The 17,357-nt window shown below is 44.9% G+C and overlaps 10 non-coding genes across 10 annotated transcripts; all 10 read left to right on the top strand.

Moving 5' to 3' along the window:
• The first annotated feature begins 1,524 nt into the window (after positions 1-1,524).
• TRNAC-GCA (transfer RNA cysteine (anticodon GCA)) lies at positions 1,525-1,596 on the top strand. Its single transcript has one exon. It is a non-coding gene; the product is annotated as a tRNA-Cys (tRNA).
• Positions 1,597-6,444: 4,848 nt separating this feature from the next.
• TRNAC-GCA (transfer RNA cysteine (anticodon GCA)) lies at positions 6,445-6,516 on the top strand. The gene has a single exon. It is a non-coding gene; the product is annotated as a tRNA-Cys (tRNA).
• A 529-nt stretch (positions 6,517-7,045) lies between these two features.
• On the top strand, positions 7,046-7,117 carry TRNAC-GCA (transfer RNA cysteine (anticodon GCA)). Its single transcript has one exon. It is a non-coding gene; the product is annotated as a tRNA-Cys (tRNA).
• Positions 7,118-10,371: 3,254 nt separating this feature from the next.
• TRNAC-GCA (transfer RNA cysteine (anticodon GCA)) lies at positions 10,372-10,443 on the top strand. Its single transcript has one exon. It is a non-coding gene; the product is annotated as a tRNA-Cys (tRNA).
• Positions 10,444-10,680: 237 nt separating this feature from the next.
• Positions 10,681-10,752, top strand: TRNAC-GCA (transfer RNA cysteine (anticodon GCA)). Its single transcript has one exon. It is a non-coding gene; the product is annotated as a tRNA-Cys (tRNA).
• A 2,646-nt stretch (positions 10,753-13,398) lies between these two features.
• Positions 13,399-13,470, top strand: TRNAC-GCA (transfer RNA cysteine (anticodon GCA)). Its single transcript has one exon. It is a non-coding gene; the product is annotated as a tRNA-Cys (tRNA).
• A 2,341-nt stretch (positions 13,471-15,811) lies between these two features.
• On the top strand, positions 15,812-15,883 carry TRNAC-GCA (transfer RNA cysteine (anticodon GCA)). Its single transcript has one exon. It is a non-coding gene; the product is annotated as a tRNA-Cys (tRNA).
• A 228-nt stretch (positions 15,884-16,111) lies between these two features.
• Positions 16,112-16,183, top strand: TRNAC-GCA (transfer RNA cysteine (anticodon GCA)). The gene has a single exon. It is a non-coding gene; the product is annotated as a tRNA-Cys (tRNA).
• A 231-nt stretch (positions 16,184-16,414) lies between these two features.
• Positions 16,415-16,486, top strand: TRNAC-GCA (transfer RNA cysteine (anticodon GCA)). Its single transcript has one exon. It is a non-coding gene; the product is annotated as a tRNA-Cys (tRNA).
• A 524-nt stretch (positions 16,487-17,010) lies between these two features.
• Positions 17,011-17,082, top strand: TRNAC-GCA (transfer RNA cysteine (anticodon GCA)). Its single transcript has one exon. It is a non-coding gene; the product is annotated as a tRNA-Cys (tRNA).
• The last annotated feature ends 275 nt before the right edge of the window (positions 17,083-17,357 follow it).

Here is a 17,357-nt window from a genome sequence, read left to right as displayed (position 1 = left end):
ACTTTTTAAGAACCAGTGAGGACAATAATAAGCCAAGCGGGCATAGCTCAGTGGAAGAGCATTCGACTGCAGATCGAGAGGTCCCTGGTTCAAATCCGGGTGCCCCCTTCAAGTGCCAGCTTTACGCATGCTATTCAACGAGATGCTTACCTTTCCAAGAAAGCTCTTCTTCAACTTGTCACCCTTGAGCACATTTCTGATGCAGAACTAAACAGGAACTGGTCGTCCACTGGCCATCTTCATTGGTAGGGATTTCAACAAGCATCCTACCATTTGAGAAATTGGTTTCCTCAGAACATTACTTTTTAAGAACCAGTGAGGACAATCATAAGCCAAGGGGGATAGCTCAGTGGAAGAGCATTCGACTGCAGATCGAGAGGTCCCTGGTTCAAATCCGGGTGCCCCCTTCAAGTACTATTCAACGAGATGCTTACCTTTCCAAGAAAGCTCTTCTTCAACTTGTCACCCTTGAGCACATTTCTGATGCAGAACTAAACAGGAACTGGTCATCCACTGGCCATCTTCATTGGTAGGGATTTCAACAAGCATCCTACCTTCTGAGAAATTGGTTTCCTCAGAACATTACTTTTTAAGAACCAGTGAGGACAATCATAAGCCAAGGGGGCATAGCTCAGTGGAAGAGCATTCGACTGCAGATCAAGAAGTCCCTGGTTCATAATCCGGGTGCCCCCTTCAAGTGCCAGCTTTACTCATGCTATTCAACGAGATGCTTACCTTTCCAAGAAAGCTCTTCTACAAATTGTCACCCTTGAGCACATTTCTCATGCAGAACTGAACTGGTCGTCCACTCTCTCACTGGGAATCTTCATTGGTAGGGATTTCAACAAGCATCCTACCATTTGAGAAATTGGTTTCCTCAGAACATTACTTTTTAAGAACCAGTGAGGACAATCATAAGCCAAGGGGGCATAGCTCTGTGGAAGAGCATTCGACTGCAGATCGAGAGATCCCTGGTTCAAATCCGGGTGCCCCCTTCAAGTGCCAGCTTTACTCATGCTATTCAACGAGATGCTTACCTTTCCAAGAAAGCTCTTCTTCAAATTGTCATCCTTGAGCACATTTCTCATGCAGAACTGAACTGGTCGTCCACTCTCTCACTGGGAGTCTTCATTGGTAGGGATTTCAACAAGCATCCTACCTTTTTAGAAATTGGTTTCCTCAGAACATTACTTTTTAAGAACCAGTGAGGACATTCATAAGCCAGGGGGGGCATAGCTCAGTGGAAGAGCATTCGACTGCAGATCAAGAAGTCCCTGGTTCATAATCCGGGTGCCCCCTTCAAGTGCCAGCTTTACTCATGCTATTCAACAAGATGCTTACCTTTCCAAGAAAGCTCTTCTTCAACTTGTTACCCTTGAGCACATTTCTCATGCACAACTGGTCATCCACTCTCTCGCTGGTAATCTTCATTGGTAGGGATTTCAACAAGCATCCTTACTTTTGAGAAATTGGTTTCCTCAGAACATTACTTTTTAAGAACCAGTGAGGACAATCATAAGCCAAGGGGGCATAGCTCAGTGGAAGAGCATTCGACTGCAGATCGAGAGGTCCCTGGTTCAAATCCGGGTGCCCCCTTCAAGTGCCAGCTTTACTCATGCTATTCAACGAGATGCTTACCTTTCCAAGAAAGCTCTTCTTCAAATTGTCACCCTTGAGCACATTTCTCATGCAGAACTGAACTGGTTGTCCACTCTCTCACTGGCCATCTTCATTGGTAGGGATTTCAACAAGCATCCTTACTTTTGAGAAATTGGTTTCCTCAGAACATTACTTTTTAAGAACCAGTGAGCACAGTTATAAGCCAGGGGTGGCATAGCTCAGTGGAAGAGCATTTGACTGCAGATCGAGAAGTCTCTGGTTCATGAATCCGGGTGCCCCCTTCAAGTGCCAGCTTTACTCATGCTATTCAACAAGATGCTTACCTTTCCAAGAAAGCTCTTCTTCAACTTGTTAGCCTTGAGCACATTTCTCATACTGAACTGGTCGTCCACTCTCTCACTGGGAATCTTCATTGGTAGGGATTTCAACAAGCATCCTTACTTTTGAGAAATTGGTTTCCTCAGAACATTACTTTTTAAGAACCAGTGAGGACAATCATAAGCCAGGGGGGCATAGCTCAGTGGAAGAGCATTCGACTGCAGATCGAGAGGTCCCTGGTTCATAATCCGGGTGCCCCCTTCAAGTGCCAGCTTTACGCATGCTATTCAACGATATGCTTACCTTTCCAAGAAAGCTCTTCTTCAACTTGTCACCCTTGAGCACATTTCTGATGCAGAACTAAACAGGAACTGGTCGTCCACTGGCCATCTTCATTGGTAGGGATTTCAACAAGCATCCTACCTTTTGAGAAATTGGTTTCCTCAGAACATTACTTTTTAAGAACCAGTGAGGACAATCATAAGCCAAGGGGGCATAGCTCAGTGGAAGAGCATTCGACTGCAGATCAAGAAGTCCCTGGTTCATAATCCGGGTGCCCCCTTCAAGTGCCAGCTTTACTCATGCTATTCAACGAGATGCTTACCTTTCCAAGAAAGCTCTTCTACAAATTGTCACCCTTGAGCACACTTCTCATGCAGAACTGAACTGGTCGTCCACTCTCTCACTGGGAATCTTCATTGGTAGGGATTTCAACAAGCATCCTTACTTTTGAGAAATTGGTTTCCTCAGAACATTACTTTTTAAGAACCAGTGAGGACAATAATAAGCCAAGCGGGCATAGCTCAGTGGAAGAGCATTCGACTGCAGATCGAGGGGTCCCTGGTTCAAATCCGGGTGCCCCCTTCAAGTGCCCTCTTCAAGTGCCAGCTTTACTCATGCTATTCAACGAGATGCTTACCTTTCCAAGAAAGCTCTTCTTCAAATTGTCATCCTTGAGCACATTTCTCATGCAGAACTGAACTGGTCGTCCACTCTCTCACTGGGAATCTTCATTGGTAGGGATTTCAACAAGCATCCTACCTTTTTAGAAATTGGTTTCCTCAGAACATTACTTTTTAAGAACCAGTGAGGACATTCATAAGCCAGGGGGGGCATAGCTCAGTGGAAGAGCATTCGACTGCAGATCAAGAAGTCCCTGGTTCATTATCCGGGTGCCCCCTTCAAGTGCCAGCCTTACTCATGCTATTCAACAAGATGCTTACCTTTCCAAGAAAGCTCTTCTTCAACTTGTTACCCTTGAGCACATTTCTCATGCACAACTGGTCATCCACTCTCTCGCTGGTAATCTTCATTGGTAGGGATTTCAACAAGCATCCTTACTTTTGAGAAATTGGTTTCCTCAGAACCTTACTTTTTAAGAACCAGTGAGGACAATCATAAGCAAAGGGGGCATAGCTCAGTGAAAGAGCATTCGACTGCAGATCGAGAGGTCCCTGGCCTTTCCTCAGAACATTACTTTTTAAGAACCAGTGAGGACAATCATAAGCAAAGGGGGCATAGCTCAGTGGAAGAGCATTAGACTGCAGATAGCGAGGTGCCTAGTTCAAATCCGGGTGCCCCCTTCAAGTGCCAGCTTTACTCATGCTATTCAACGAGATGGTTACCTTTCCAAGAAAGCTCTTCTTCAACTTTTTATCCTTGAGCACATTTCTCATGTAGAACTGGTCATCCACTCTCTCACTGGCAATCTTCATTGGTAGGGATTTCAACAAGCATCCTTACCTTTGAGAAATTGGTTTCCTCAGAACATTACTTTTTAAGAACCAGTGAGCACAATCACAAGCCAAGGGTGTATAGCTCAGTGGAAGAGCATTCGAATGCAGATCGAGAGGTCCCTGGCTCACGTCCAGGTGCCCCCCTCAAGCGCCAGCTCTACTCATGCTATTCAACGAGATGGTTACCTTTCCTAGAAAGCTCTTCTTCAACTTGTTACCCTTGAGCATATTTCTCATGCAGAACTGGTCATCCACTCTCTCACTGGCAATCTTCATTGGTAGGGATTTCAACAAGCATCCTTATTTTTGAGAAATTGGTTTCCTCAGAACATTACTTTTTAAGAACCAGTGAGCACAATCACAAGCTAAGGGTGTATAGCTCAGTGGAAGAGCATTCGACTGCAGATCGAGAGGTCCCTGGTTCAAATCCGGGTGGCCCCTTCAAGTGCCAGCTTTACTCATGCTATTCAACGAGATGCTTACCTTTCCAAGAAAGCTCTCCTTCAACTTGTTACCCTTGAGCACATTTCTTACGCAGAACTGGTTATCCACTCTCTCACTGACAATCTTCATTGGTAGGGATTTCAACAAGCATCCTTATTTTTGAGAAATTGGTTTCCTCAGAACATTACTTTTTAAGAACCAGTGAGCACAATCACAAGCTAAGGGTGTATAGCTCAGTGGAAGAGCATTCGACTGCAGATCGAGAGGTCCCTGGTTCAAATCCGGGTGCCCCCTTCAAGTGCCATCTTTACTCATGCTATTCAACGAGATGCTTACCTTTCCAAGAAAGCTCTTCTTCAACTTGTCACCCTTGAGCACATTTCTGATGCAGAACTAAACAGGAACTGGTCGTCCACTCTCTCACTGGCCATCTTCATTGGTAGGGATTTCAACAAGCATCCTACCTTTTGAGAAATTGGTTTCCTCAGAACATTACTTTTTAAGAACCAGTGAGGACATTCATAAGCCAGGGGGGGCATAGCTCAGTGGAAGAGCATTCGACTGCAGATCAAGAAGTCCCTGGTTCATAATCCGGGTGCCCCCTTCAAGTGCCAGCTTTACTCATGCTATTCAACAATATGCTTACCTTTCCAAGAAAGCTCTTCTTCAACTTGTTACCCTTGAGCACATTTCTCATGCACAACTGGTCATCCACTCTCTCGCTGGTAATCTTCATTGGTAGGGATTTCAACAAGCATCCTTACTTTTGAGAAATTGGTTTCCTCAGAACATTACTTTTTAAGAACCAGTGAGGACAATCATAAGCCAAGGGGGCATAGCTCAGTGGAAGACTGCAGATCGAGAGGTCCCTGGTTCAAATCCGGGTGCCCCCTTCAAGTGCCAGCTTTACTCATGCTATTCAACGAGATGCTTACCTTTCCAAGAAAGCTCTTCTTCAACTTGTCACCCTTGAGCACATTTCTCATGCAGAACTAAACAGGAACTGGTCATCCACTCTTTTACTGGCAATCTTCATTGGTAGGGATTTCAACAAGTATCCTTACTTTTGAGAAATTGGTTTCCTCAGAACATTACTTTTTAAGAACCAGTGAGCACAGTTATAAGCCAGGGGGGGCATAGCTCAGTGGAAGAGCATTCGACTGCAGATCAAGAAGTCCCTGGTTCATAATCCGGGTGCCCCCTTCAAGTGCCAGCTTTACTCATGCTATTCTACGAGATGGTTACCTTTCCAAGAAAGCTTTTCTTCAAATTGTTACCCTTGAGCACATTTCTCATGCAGAACTAAACAGGAACTGGTCGTCCACTCTCACACTGGCAATCTTCATTGGTAGGGATTTCAACAAGCATCCTTACTTTTGAGAAATTGGTTTCCTCAGAACATTACTTTTTAAGAACCAGTGAGGACAATAATAAGCCAAGCGGGCATAGCTCAGTGGAAGAGCATTCGACTGCAGATCGAGAGGTCCCTGGTTCAAATCCGGGTGCCCCCTTCAAGTGCCAGCTTTACGCATGCTATTCAACGAGATGCTTACCTTTCCAAGAAAGCTCTTCTTCAACTTGTCACCCTTGAGCACATTTCTGATGCAGAACTAAACAGGAACTGGTCGTCCACTGGCCATCTTCATTGGTAGGGATTTCAACAAGCATCCTACCATTTGAGAAATTGGTTTCCTCAGAACATTACTTTTTAAGAACCAGTGAGGACAATCATAAGCCAAGGGGGATAGCTCAGTGGAAGAGCATTCGACTGCAGATCGAGAGGTCCCTGGTTCAAATCCGGGTGCCCCCTTCAAGTACTATTCAACGAGATGCTTACCTTTCCAAGAAAGCTCTTCTTCAACTTGTCACCCTTGAGCACATTTCTGATGCAGAACTAAACAGGAACTGGTCATCCACTGGCCATCTTCATTGGTAGGGATTTCAACAAGCATCCTACCTTCTGAGAAATTGGTTTCCTCAGAACATTACTTTTTAAGAACCAGTGAGGACAATCATAAGCCAAGGGGGCATAGCTCAGTGGAAGAGCATTCGACTGCAGATCAAGAAGTCCCTGGTTCATAATCCGGGTGCCCCCTTCAAGTGCCAGCTTTACTCATGCTATTCAACGAGATGCTTACCTTTCCAAGAAAGCTCTTCTACAAATTGTCACCCTTGAGCACATTTCTCATGCAGAACTGAACTGGTCGTCCACTCTCTCACTGGGAATCTTCATTGGTAGGGATTTCAACAAGCATCCTACCATTTGAGAAATTGGTTTCCTCAGAACATTACTTTTTAAGAACCAGTGAGGACAATCATAAGCCAAGGGGGCATAGCTCAGTGGAAGAGCATTCGACTGCAGATCGAGAGGTCCCTGGTTCAAATCCGGGTGCCCCCTTCAAGTGCCAGCTTTACTCATGCTTTTCAACGAGATGCTTACCTTTCCAAGAAAGCTCTTCTTCAAATTGTCATCCTTGAGCACATTTCTCATGCAGAACTGAACTGGTCGTCCACTCTCTCACTGGGAGTCTTCATTGGTAGGGATTTCAACAAGCATCCTACCTTTTTAGAAATTGGTTTCCTCAGAACATTACTTTTTAAGAACCAGTGAGGACATTCATAAGCCAGGGGGGGCATAGCTCAGTGGAAGAGCATTCGACTGCAGATCAAGAAGTCCCTGGTTCATAATCCGGGTGCCCCCTTCAAGTGCCAGCTTTACTCATGCTATTCAACAAGATGCTTACCTTTCCAAGAAAGCTCTTCTTCAACTTGTTACCCTTGAGCACATTTCTCATGCACAACTGGTCATCCACTCTCTCGCTGGTAATCTTCATTGGTAGGGATTTCAACAAGCATCCTTACTTTTGAGAAATTGGTTTCCTCAGAACATTACTTTTTAAGAACCAGTGAGGACAATCATAAGCCAAGGGGGCATAGCTCAGTGGAAGAGCATTCGACTGCAGATCGAGAGGTCCCTGGTTCAAATCCGGGTGCCTCCTTCAAGTGCCAGCTTTACTCATGCTATTCAACGAGATGCTTACCTTTCCAAGAAAGCTCTTCTTCAACTTGTCACCCTTGAGCACATTTCTCATGCAGAACTGAACTGGTTGTCCACTCTCTCACTGGCCATCTTCATTGGTAGGGATTTCAACAAGCATCCTTACTTTTGAGAAATTGGTTTCCTCAGAACATTACTTTTTAAGAACCAGTGAGCACAGTTATAAGCCAGGGGTGGCATAGCTCAGTGGAAGAGCATTTGACTGCAGATCGAGAAGTCTCTGGTTCATGAATCCGGGTGCCCCCTTCAAGTGCCAGCTTTACTCATGCTATTCAACAAGATGCTTACCTTTCCAAGAAAGCTCTTCTTCAACTTGTTAGCCTTGAGCACATTTCTCATACTGAACTGGTCGTCCACTCTCTCACTGGGAATCTTCATTGGTAGGGATTTCAACAAGCATCCTTACTTTTGAGAAATTGGTTTCCTCAGAACATTACTTTTTAAGAACCAGTGAGGACAATCATAAGCCAGGGGGGCATAGCTCAGTGGAAGAGCATTCGACTGCAGATCGAGAGGTCCCTGGTTCATAATCCGGGTGCCCCCTTCAAGTGCCAGCTTTACGCATGCTATTCAACGATATGCTTACCTTTCCAAGAAAGCTCTTCTTCAACTTGTCACCCTTGAGCACATTTCTGATGCAGAACTAAACAGGAACAGGTCGTCCACTGGCCATCTTCATTGGTAGGGATTTCAACAAGCATCCTACCTTTTGAGAAATTGGTTTCCTCAGAACATTACTTTTTAAGAACCAGTGAGGACAATCATAAGCCAAGGGGGCATAGCTCAGTGGAAGAGCATTCGACTGCAGGTCAAGAAGTCCCTGGTTCATAATCCGGTTGCCCCCTTCAAGTGCCAGCTTTACTCATGCTATTCAACGAGATGCTTACCTTTCCAAGAAAGCTCTTCTACAAATTGTCACCCTTGAGCACATTTCTCATGCGGAACTGAACTGGTCGTCCACTCTCTCACTGGGAATCTTCATTGGTAGTGATTTCAACAAGCATCCTTACTTTTGAGAAATTGGTTTCCTCAGAACATTACTTTTTAAGAACCAGTGAGCACAGTTATAAGCCAGGGGTGGCATAGCTCAGTGGAAGAGCATTTGACTGCAGATCGAGAAGTCTCTGGTTCATGAATCCGGGTGCCCCCTTCAAGTGCCAGCTTTACTCATGCTATTCAACAAGATGCTTACCTTTCCAAGAAAGCTCTTCTTCAACTTGTTAGCCTTGAGCACATTTCTCATACTGAACTGGTCGTCCACTCTCTCACTGGGAATCTTCATTGGTAGGGATTTCAACAAGCATCCTTACTTTTGAGAAATTGGTTTCCTCAGAACATTACTTTTTAAGAACCAGTGAGGACAATAATAAGCCAAGCGGGCATAGCTCAGTGGAAGAGCATTCGACTGCAGATCGAGAGGTCCCTGGTTCAAATCCGGGTGCCCCCTTCAAGTGCCAGCTTTACTCATGCTATTCAACGAGATGCTTACCTTTCCAAGAAAGCTCTTCTTCAAATTGTCACCCTTGAGCACATTTCTCATGCAGAACTGAACTGGTTGTCCACTCTCTCACTGGCCATCTTCATTGGTAGGGATTTCAACAAGCATCCTTACTTTTGAGAAATTGGTTTCCTCAGAACATTACTTTTTAAGAACCAGTGAGCACAGTTATAAGCCAGGGGTGGCATAGCTCAGTGGAAGAGCATTTGACTGCAGATCGAGAAGTCTCTGGTTCATGAATCCGGGTGCCCCCTTCAAGTGCCAGCTTTACTCATGCTATTCAACAAGATGCTTACCTTTCCAAGAAAGCTCTTCTTCAACTTGTTAGCCTTGAGCACATTTCTCATACTGAACTGGTCGTCCACTCTCTCACTGGGAATCTTCATTGGTAGGGATTTCAACAAGCATCCTTACTTTTGAGAAATTGGTTTCCTCAGAACATTACTTTTTAAGAACCAGTGAGGACAATCATAAGCCAGGGGGGCATAGCTCAGTGGAAGAGCATTCGACTGCAGATCGAGAGGTCCCTGGTTCATAATCCGGGTGCCCCCTTCAAGTGCCAGCTTTACGCATGCTATTCAACGATATGCTTACCTTTCCAAGAAAGCTCTTCTTCAACTTGTCACCCTTGAGCACATTTCTGATGCAGAACTAAACAGGAACTGGTCGTCCACTGGCCATCTTCATTGGTAGGGATTTCAACAAGCATCCTACCTTTTGAGAAATTGGTTTCCTCAGAACATTACTTTTTAAGAACCAGTGAGGACAATCATAAGCCAAGGGGGCATAGCTCAGTGGAAGAGCATTCGACTGCAGATCAAGAAGTCCCTGGTTCATAATCCGGGTGCCCCCTTCAAGTGCCAGCTTTACTCATGCTATTCAACGAGATGCTTACCTTTCCAAGAAAGCTCTTCTACAAATTGTCACCCTTGAGCACACTTCTCATGCAGAACTGAACTGGTCGTCCACTCTCTCACTGGGAATCTTCATTGGTAGGGATTTCAACAAGCATCCTTACTTTTGAGAAATTGGTTTCCTCAGAACATTACTTTTTAAGAACCAGTGAGGACAATAATAAGCCAAGCGGGCATAGCTCAGTGGAAGAGCATTCGACTGCAGATCGAGGGGTCCCTGGTTCAAATCCGGGTGCCCCCTTCAAGTGCCCTCTTCAAGTGCCAGCTTTACTCATGCTATTCAACGAGATGCTTACCTTTCCAAGAAAGCTCTTCTTCAAATTGTCATCCTTGAGCACATTTCTCATGCAGAACTGAACTGGTCGTCCACTCTCTCACTGGGAATCTTCATTGGTAGGGATTTCAACAAGCATCCTACCTTTTTAGAAATTGGTTTCCTCAGAACATTACTTTTTAAGAACCAGTGAGGACATTCATAAGCCAGGGGGGGCATAGCTCAGTGGAAGAGCATTCGACTGCAGATCAAGAAGTCCCTGGTTCATTATCCGGGTGCCCCCTTCAAGTGCCAGCCTTACTCATGCTATTCAACAAGATGCTTACCTTTCCAAGAAAGCTCTTCTTCAACTTGTTACCCTTGAGCACATTTCTCATGCACAACTGGTCATCCACTCTCTCGCTGGTAATCTTCATTGGTAGGGATTTCAACAAGCATCCTTACTTTTGAGAAATTGGTTTCCTCAGAACCTTACTTTTTAAGAACCAGTGAGGACAATCATAAGCCAAGGGGGCATAGCTCAGTGGAAGAGCATTCGACTGCAGATCGAGAGGTCCCTGGTTCAAATCCGGGTGCCCCCTTCAAGTGCCAGCTTTACTCATGCTATTCAACGAGATGCTTACCTTTCCAAGAAAGCTCTTCTTCAACTTGTCACCCTTGAGCACATTTCTCATGCAGAACTAAACAGGAACTGGTCATCCACTCTTTTACTGGCAATCTTCATTGGTAGGGATTTCAACAAGTATCCTTACTTTTGAGAAATTGGTTTCCTCAGAACATTACTTTTTAAGAACAAGTGAGCACAGTTATAAGCCAGGGGGGGCATAGCTCAGTGGAAGAGCATTCGACTGCAGATCGAGAGGTCCCTGGTTCAAATCCGGGTGCCCCCTTCAAGTGCCAGCTTTACTCATGCTATTCAACGAGATGCTTACCTTTCCAAGAAAGCTCTTCTTCAAATTGTCACCCTTGAGCACATTTCTCATGCAGAACTGAACTGGTTGTCCACTCTCTCACTGGCCATCTTCATTGGTAGGGATTTCAACAAGCATCCTTACTTTTGAGAAATTGGTTTCCTCAGAACATTACTTTTTAAGAACCAGTGAGCACAGTTATAAGCCAGGGGTGGCATAGCTCAGTGGAAGAGCATTTGACTGCAGATCGAGAAGTCTCTGGTTCATGAATCCGGGTGCCCCCTTCAAGTGCCAGCTTTACTCATGCTATTCAACGAGATGCTTACCTTTCCAAGAAAGCTCTTCTTCAAATTGTCATCCTTGAGCACATTTCTCATGCAGAACTGAACTGGTCGTCCACTCTCTCACTGGGAACCTTCATTTGTAGGGATTTCAACAAGCATCCTACCTTTTTAGAAATTGGTTTCCTCAGAACATTACTTTTTAAGAACCAGTGAGGACATTCATAAGCCAGGGGGGGCATAGCTCAGTGGAAGAGCATTCGACTGCAGATCAAGAAGTCCCTGGTTCATAATCCGGGTGCCCCCTTCAAGTGCCAGCTTTACTCATGCTATTCAACAAGATGCTTACCTTTCCAAGAAAGCTCTTCTTCAACTTGTTACCCTTGAGCACATTTCTCATGCACAACTCGTCATCCACTCTCTCACTGGTAATCTTCATTGGTAGGGATTTCAACAAGCATCCTTACTTTTGAGAAATTGGTTTCCTCAGAACATTACTTTTTAAGAACCAGTGAGGACAATCCTAAGCCAAGGGGGCATAGCTCAGTGGAAGAGCATTCGACTGCAGATCAAGAAGTCCCTGGTTCATAATCCGGGTGCCCCCTTCAAGTGCCAGCTTTACTCATGCTATTCAACAAGATGCTTACCTTTCCAAGAAAGCTCTTCTTCAACTTGTTACCCTTGAGCACATTTCTCATGCAGAACTGAACTGGTTGTCCACTCTCTCACTGGCCATCTTCATTGGTAGGGATTTCAACAAGCATCCTTACTTTTGAGAAATTGGTTTCCTCAGAACATTACGTTTTAAGAACCAGTGAGCACAGTTATAAGCCAGGGGTGGCATAGCTCAGTGGAAGAGCATTTGACTGCAGATCGAGAAGTCTCTGGTTCATGAATCCGGGTGCCCCCTTCAAGTGCCAGCTTTACTCATGCTATTCAACGAGATGCTTACCTTTCCAAGAAAGCTCTTCTTCAAATTGTCATCCTTGAGCACATTTCTCATGCAGAACTGAACTGGTCGTCCACTCTCTCACTGGGAATCTTCATTTGTAGGGATTTCAACAAGCATCCTACCTTTTTAGAAATTGGTTTCCTCAGAACATTACTTTTTAAGAACCAGTGAGGACATTCATAAGCCAGGGGGGGCATAGCTCAGTGGAAGAGCATTCGACTGCAGATCAAGAAGTCCCTGGTTCATAATCCGGGTGCCCCCTTCAAGTGCCAGCTTTACTCATGCTATTCAACAAGATGCTTACCTTTCCAAGAAAGCTCTTCTTCAACTTGTTACCCTTGAGCACATTTCTCATGCACAACTCGTCATCCACTCTCTCACTGGTAATCTTCATTGGTAGGGATTTCAACAAGCATCCTTACTTTTGAGAAATTGGTTTCCTCAGAACATTACTTTTTAAGAACCAGTGAGGACAATCCTAAGCCAAGGGGGCATAGCTCAGTGGAAGAGCATTCGACTGCAGATCAAGAAGTCCCTGGTTCATAATCCGGGTGCCCCCTTCAAGTGCCAGCTTTACTCATGCTATTCAACAAGATGCTTACCTTTCCAAGAAAGCTCTTCTTCAACTTGTTACCCTTGAGCACATTTCTCATGCAGAACTGAACTGGTTGTCCACTCTCTCACTGGCCATCTTCATTGGTAGGGATTTCAACAAGCATCCTTACTTTTGAGAAATTGGTTTCCTCAGAACATTACTTTTTAAGAACCAGTGAGCACAGTTATAAGCCAGGGGTGGCATAGCTCAGTGGAAGAGCATTTGACTGCAGATCGAGAAGTCTCTGGTTCATGAATCCGGGTGCCCCCTTCAAGTGCCAGCTTTACTCATGCTATTCAACGAGATGCTTACCTTTCCAAGAAAGCTCTTCTTCAACTTGTTACCCTTGAGCACATTTCTCATGCACAACTCGTCATCCACTCTCTCACTGGTAATCTTCATTGGTAGGGATTTCAACAAGCATCCTTACTTTTGAGAAATTGGTTTCCTCAGAACATTACTTTTTAAGAACCAGTGAGGACAGTCATAAGCCAAGGGGGCATAGCTCAGTGGAAGAGCATTCGACTGCAGATCGAGAGGTCCCTGGTTCAAATCCGGGTACCCCCTTCAAGTGCCAGCTTTACTCATGCTATTCAACGAGATGCTTACCTTTCCAAGAAAGCTCTTCTTCAAATTGTCATCCTTGAGCACATTTCTCATGCAGAACTGAACTGGTCGTCCACTCTCTCACTGGGAATCTTCATTGGTAGGGATTTCAACAAGCATCCTACCTTTTGAGAAATTGGTTTCCTCAGAACATTACTTTTTAAGAACCAGTGAGGACAATCATAAGCCAAGGGGGCATAGCTCAGTGGAAGAGCATTCGACTGCAGATCGAGAGGTCCCTGGTTCAAATCCGGGTGCCCCCTTCAAGTGCCAGCTTTACGCATGCTATTCAACGAGATGCTTACCTTTCCAAGAAAGCTCTTCTTCAACTTGTCACCCTTGAGCACATTTCTGATGCAGAACTAAACAGGAACTGGTCGTCCACTGGCCATCTTCATTGGTAGGGATTTCAACAAGCATCCTACCATTTGAGAAATTGGTTTCCTCAGAACATTACTTTTTAAGAACCAGTGAGGACAATCATAAGCCAAGGGGGCATAGCTCAGTGGAAGAGCATTCGACTGCAGATTGAGAGGTCCCTGGTTCAAATCCGGGTGCCCCCTTCAAGTGCCCCCTTCAAGTGCCAGCTTTACTCATGCTATTCAACGAGATGCTTACCTTTCCAAGAAAGCTCTTCTTCAAATTGTCATCCTTGAGCACATTTCTCATGCAGAACTGAACTGGTCGTCCACTCTCTCACTGGGAATCTTCATTTGTAGGGATTTCAACAAGCATCCTACCTTTTTAGAAATTGGTTTCCTCAGAACATTACTTTTTAAGAACCAGTGAGGACATTCATAAGCCAGGGGGGGCATAGCTCAGTGGAAGAGCATTCGACTGCAGATCAAGAAGTCCCTGGTTCATAATCCGGGTGCCCCCTTCAAGTGCCAGCTTTACTCATGCTATTCAACAAGATGCTTACCTTTCCAAGAAAGCTCTTCTTCAACTTGTTACCCTTGAGCACATTTCTCATGCACAACTCGTCATCCACTCTCTCACTGGTAATCTTCATTGGTAGGGATTTCAACAAGCATCCTTACTTTTGAGAAATTGGTTTCCTCAGAACATTACTTTTTAAGAACCAGTGAGGACAATCCTAAGCCAAGGGGGCATAGCTCAGTGGAAGAGCATTCGACTGCAGATCAAGAAGTCCCTGGTTCATAATCCGGGTGCCCCCTTCAAGTGCCAGCTTTACTCATGCTATTCAACAAGATGCTTACCTTTCCAAGAAAGCTCTTCTTCAACTTGTTACCCTTGAGCACATTTCTCATGCAGAACTGAACTGGTTGTCCACTCTCTCACTGGCCATCTTCATTGGTAGGGATTTCAACAAGCATCCTTACTTTTGAGAAATTGGTTTCCTCAGAACATTACTTTTTAAGAACCAGTGAGCACAGTTATAAGCCAGGGGTGGCATAGCTCAGTGGAAGAGCATTTGACTGCAGATCGAGAAGTCTCTGGTTCATGAATCCGGGTGCCCCCTTCAAGTGCCAGCTTTACTCATGCTATTCAACGAGATGCTTACCTTTCCAAGAAAGCTCTTCTTCAAATTGTCATCCTTGAGCACATTTGTCATGCAGAACTGAACTGGTCGTCCACTCTCTCACTGGGAATCTTCATTTGTAGGGATTTCAACAAGCATCCTACCTTTTTAGAAATTGGTTTCCTCAGAACATTACTTTTTAAGAACCAGTGAGGACATTCATAAGCCAGGGGGGGCATAGCTCAGTGGAAGAGCATTCGACTGCAGATCAAGAAGTCCCTGGTTCATAATCCGGGTGCCCCCTTCAAGTGCCAGCTTTACTCATGCTATTCAACAAGATGCTTACCTTTCCAAGAAAGCTCTTCTTCAACTTGTTACCCTTGAGCACATTTCTCATGCACAACTCGTCATCCACTCTCTCACTGGTAATCTTCATTGGTAGGGATTTCAACAAGCATCCTTACTTTTGAGAAATTGGTTTCCTCAGAACATTACTTTTTAAGAACCAGTGAGGACAATCCTAAGCCAAGGGGGCATAGCTCAGTGGAAGAGCATTCAACTGCAGATCAAGAAGTCCCTGGTTCATAATCCGGGTGCCCCCTTCAAGTGCCAGCTTTACTCATGCTATTCAACAAGATGCTTACTTTTCCAAGAAAGCTCTTCTTCAACTTGTTACCCTTGAGCACATTTCTCATGCACAACTGGTCATCCACTCTCTCGCTGGTAATCTTCATTGGTAGGGATTTCAACAAGCATCCTTACTTTTGAGAAATTGGTTTCCTCAGAACATTACTTTTTAAGAACCAGTGAGGACAGTCATAAGCCAAGGGGGCATAGCTCAGTGGAAGAGCATTCGACTGCAGATCGAGAGGTCCCTGGTTCAAATCCGGGTACCCCCTTCAAGTGCCAGCTTTACTCATGCTATTCAACGAGATGCTTACCTTTCCAAGAAAGCTCTTCTTCAAATTGTCATCCTTGAGCACATTTCTCATGCAGAACTGAACTGGTCGTCCACTGGCCATCTTCATTGGTAGGGATTTCAACAAGCATCCTACCTTTTGAGAAATTGGTTTCCTCAGAACATTACTTTTTAAGAACCAGTGAGGACAATCATAAGCCAAGGGGGCATAGCTCAGTGGAAGAGCATTCGACTGCAGATCGAGAGGTCCCTGGTTCAAATCCGGGTGCCCCCTTCAAGTGCCAGCTTTACGCATGCTATTCAACGAGATGCTTACCTTTCCAAGAAAGCTCTTCTTCAACTTGTCACCCTTGAGCACATTTCTGATGCAGAACTAAACAGGAACTGGTCGTCCACTGGCCATCTTCATTGGTAGGGATTTCAACAAGCATCCTACAATTTGAGAAATTGGTTTCCTCAGAACATTACTTTTTAAGAACCAGTGAGGACAATCATAAGCCAAGGGGGCATAGCTCAGTGGAAGAGCATTCGACTGCAGATCGAGAGGTCCCTGGTTCAAATCCGGGTGCCCCCTTCAAGTGCCAGCTTTACTCATGCTATTCAACGAGATGCTTACCTTTCCAAGAAAGCTCTTCTTCAAATTGTCATCCTTGAGCACATTTCTCATGCAGAACTGAACTGGTCGTCCACTCTCTCACTGGGAATCTTCATTGGTAGGGATTTCAACAAGCATCCTACCTTTTTAGAAATTGGTTTCCTCAGAACATTACTTTTTAAGAACCAGTGAGGACATTCATAAGCCAGGGGGGGCATAGCTCAGTGGAAGAGCATTCGACTGCAGATCGAGAGGTCCCTGGTTCAAATCCGGGTGCCCCCTTCAAGTGCCAGCTTTACTCATGCTATTCAACAAGATGCTTACCTTTCCAAGAAAGCTCTTCTTCAACTTGTTACCCTTGAGCACATTTCTCATGCACAACTGGTCATCCACTCTCTCACTGGTAATCTTCATTGATAGGGATTTCAACAAGCCTCCTACCTTTTTAGAAATTGGTTTCCTCAGAACATTACTTTTTAAGAACCAGTGAGGACATTCATAAGCCAGGGGGGGCATAGCTCAGTGGAAGAGCATTCGACTGCAGATCAAGAAGTCCCTGGTTCATAATCCGGGTGCCCCCTTCAAGTGCCAGCTTTACTCAAGCTATTTAACAAGATGCTTACCTTTCCAAGAAAGCTCTTCTTCAACTTGTTACCCTTGAGCACATTTCTCATGCACAACTGGTCATCCACTCTCTCGCTGGTAATCTTCATTGGTAGGGATTTCAACAAGCATCCTTACTTTTGAGAAATTGGTTTCCTCAGAACATTACTTTTTAAGAACCAGTGAGGACAATCATAAGCCAAGGGGGCATAGCTCAGTGGAAGAGCATTCGACTGCAGATCGAGAGGTCCCTGGTTCAAATCCGGGTGCCCCCTTCAAGTGCCAGCTTTACTCATGCTATTCAACAAGATGCTTACCTTTCCAAGAAAGCTCTTCTTCAACTTGTCACCCTTGAGCACATTTCTCATGCAGAACTAAACAGGAACTGGTCGTCCACTCTCTCACTGGCAATCTTCACCGGTAGGGATTTCAACAAGCATGCTTACTTTTGAGAAATTGGTTTCCTCAGAACATTACTTTTTAAGAACCAGTGAGCACAGTTATAAGCCAAGGGGGCATAGCTCAGTGGAAGAGCATTCGACTTCAGATC

The sequence above is a fragment of the Eleutherodactylus coqui genome, chromosome 9 (assembly GCF_035609145.1).
Source record: "Eleutherodactylus coqui strain aEleCoq1 chromosome 9, aEleCoq1.hap1, whole genome shotgun sequence".
NCBI lineage: Eukaryota > Metazoa > Chordata > Amphibia > Anura > Eleutherodactylidae > Eleutherodactylus > Eleutherodactylus coqui.
Note: the sequence above shows the minus strand (reverse complement) of the source record. Positions and strands in the feature narration are given on the sequence as shown.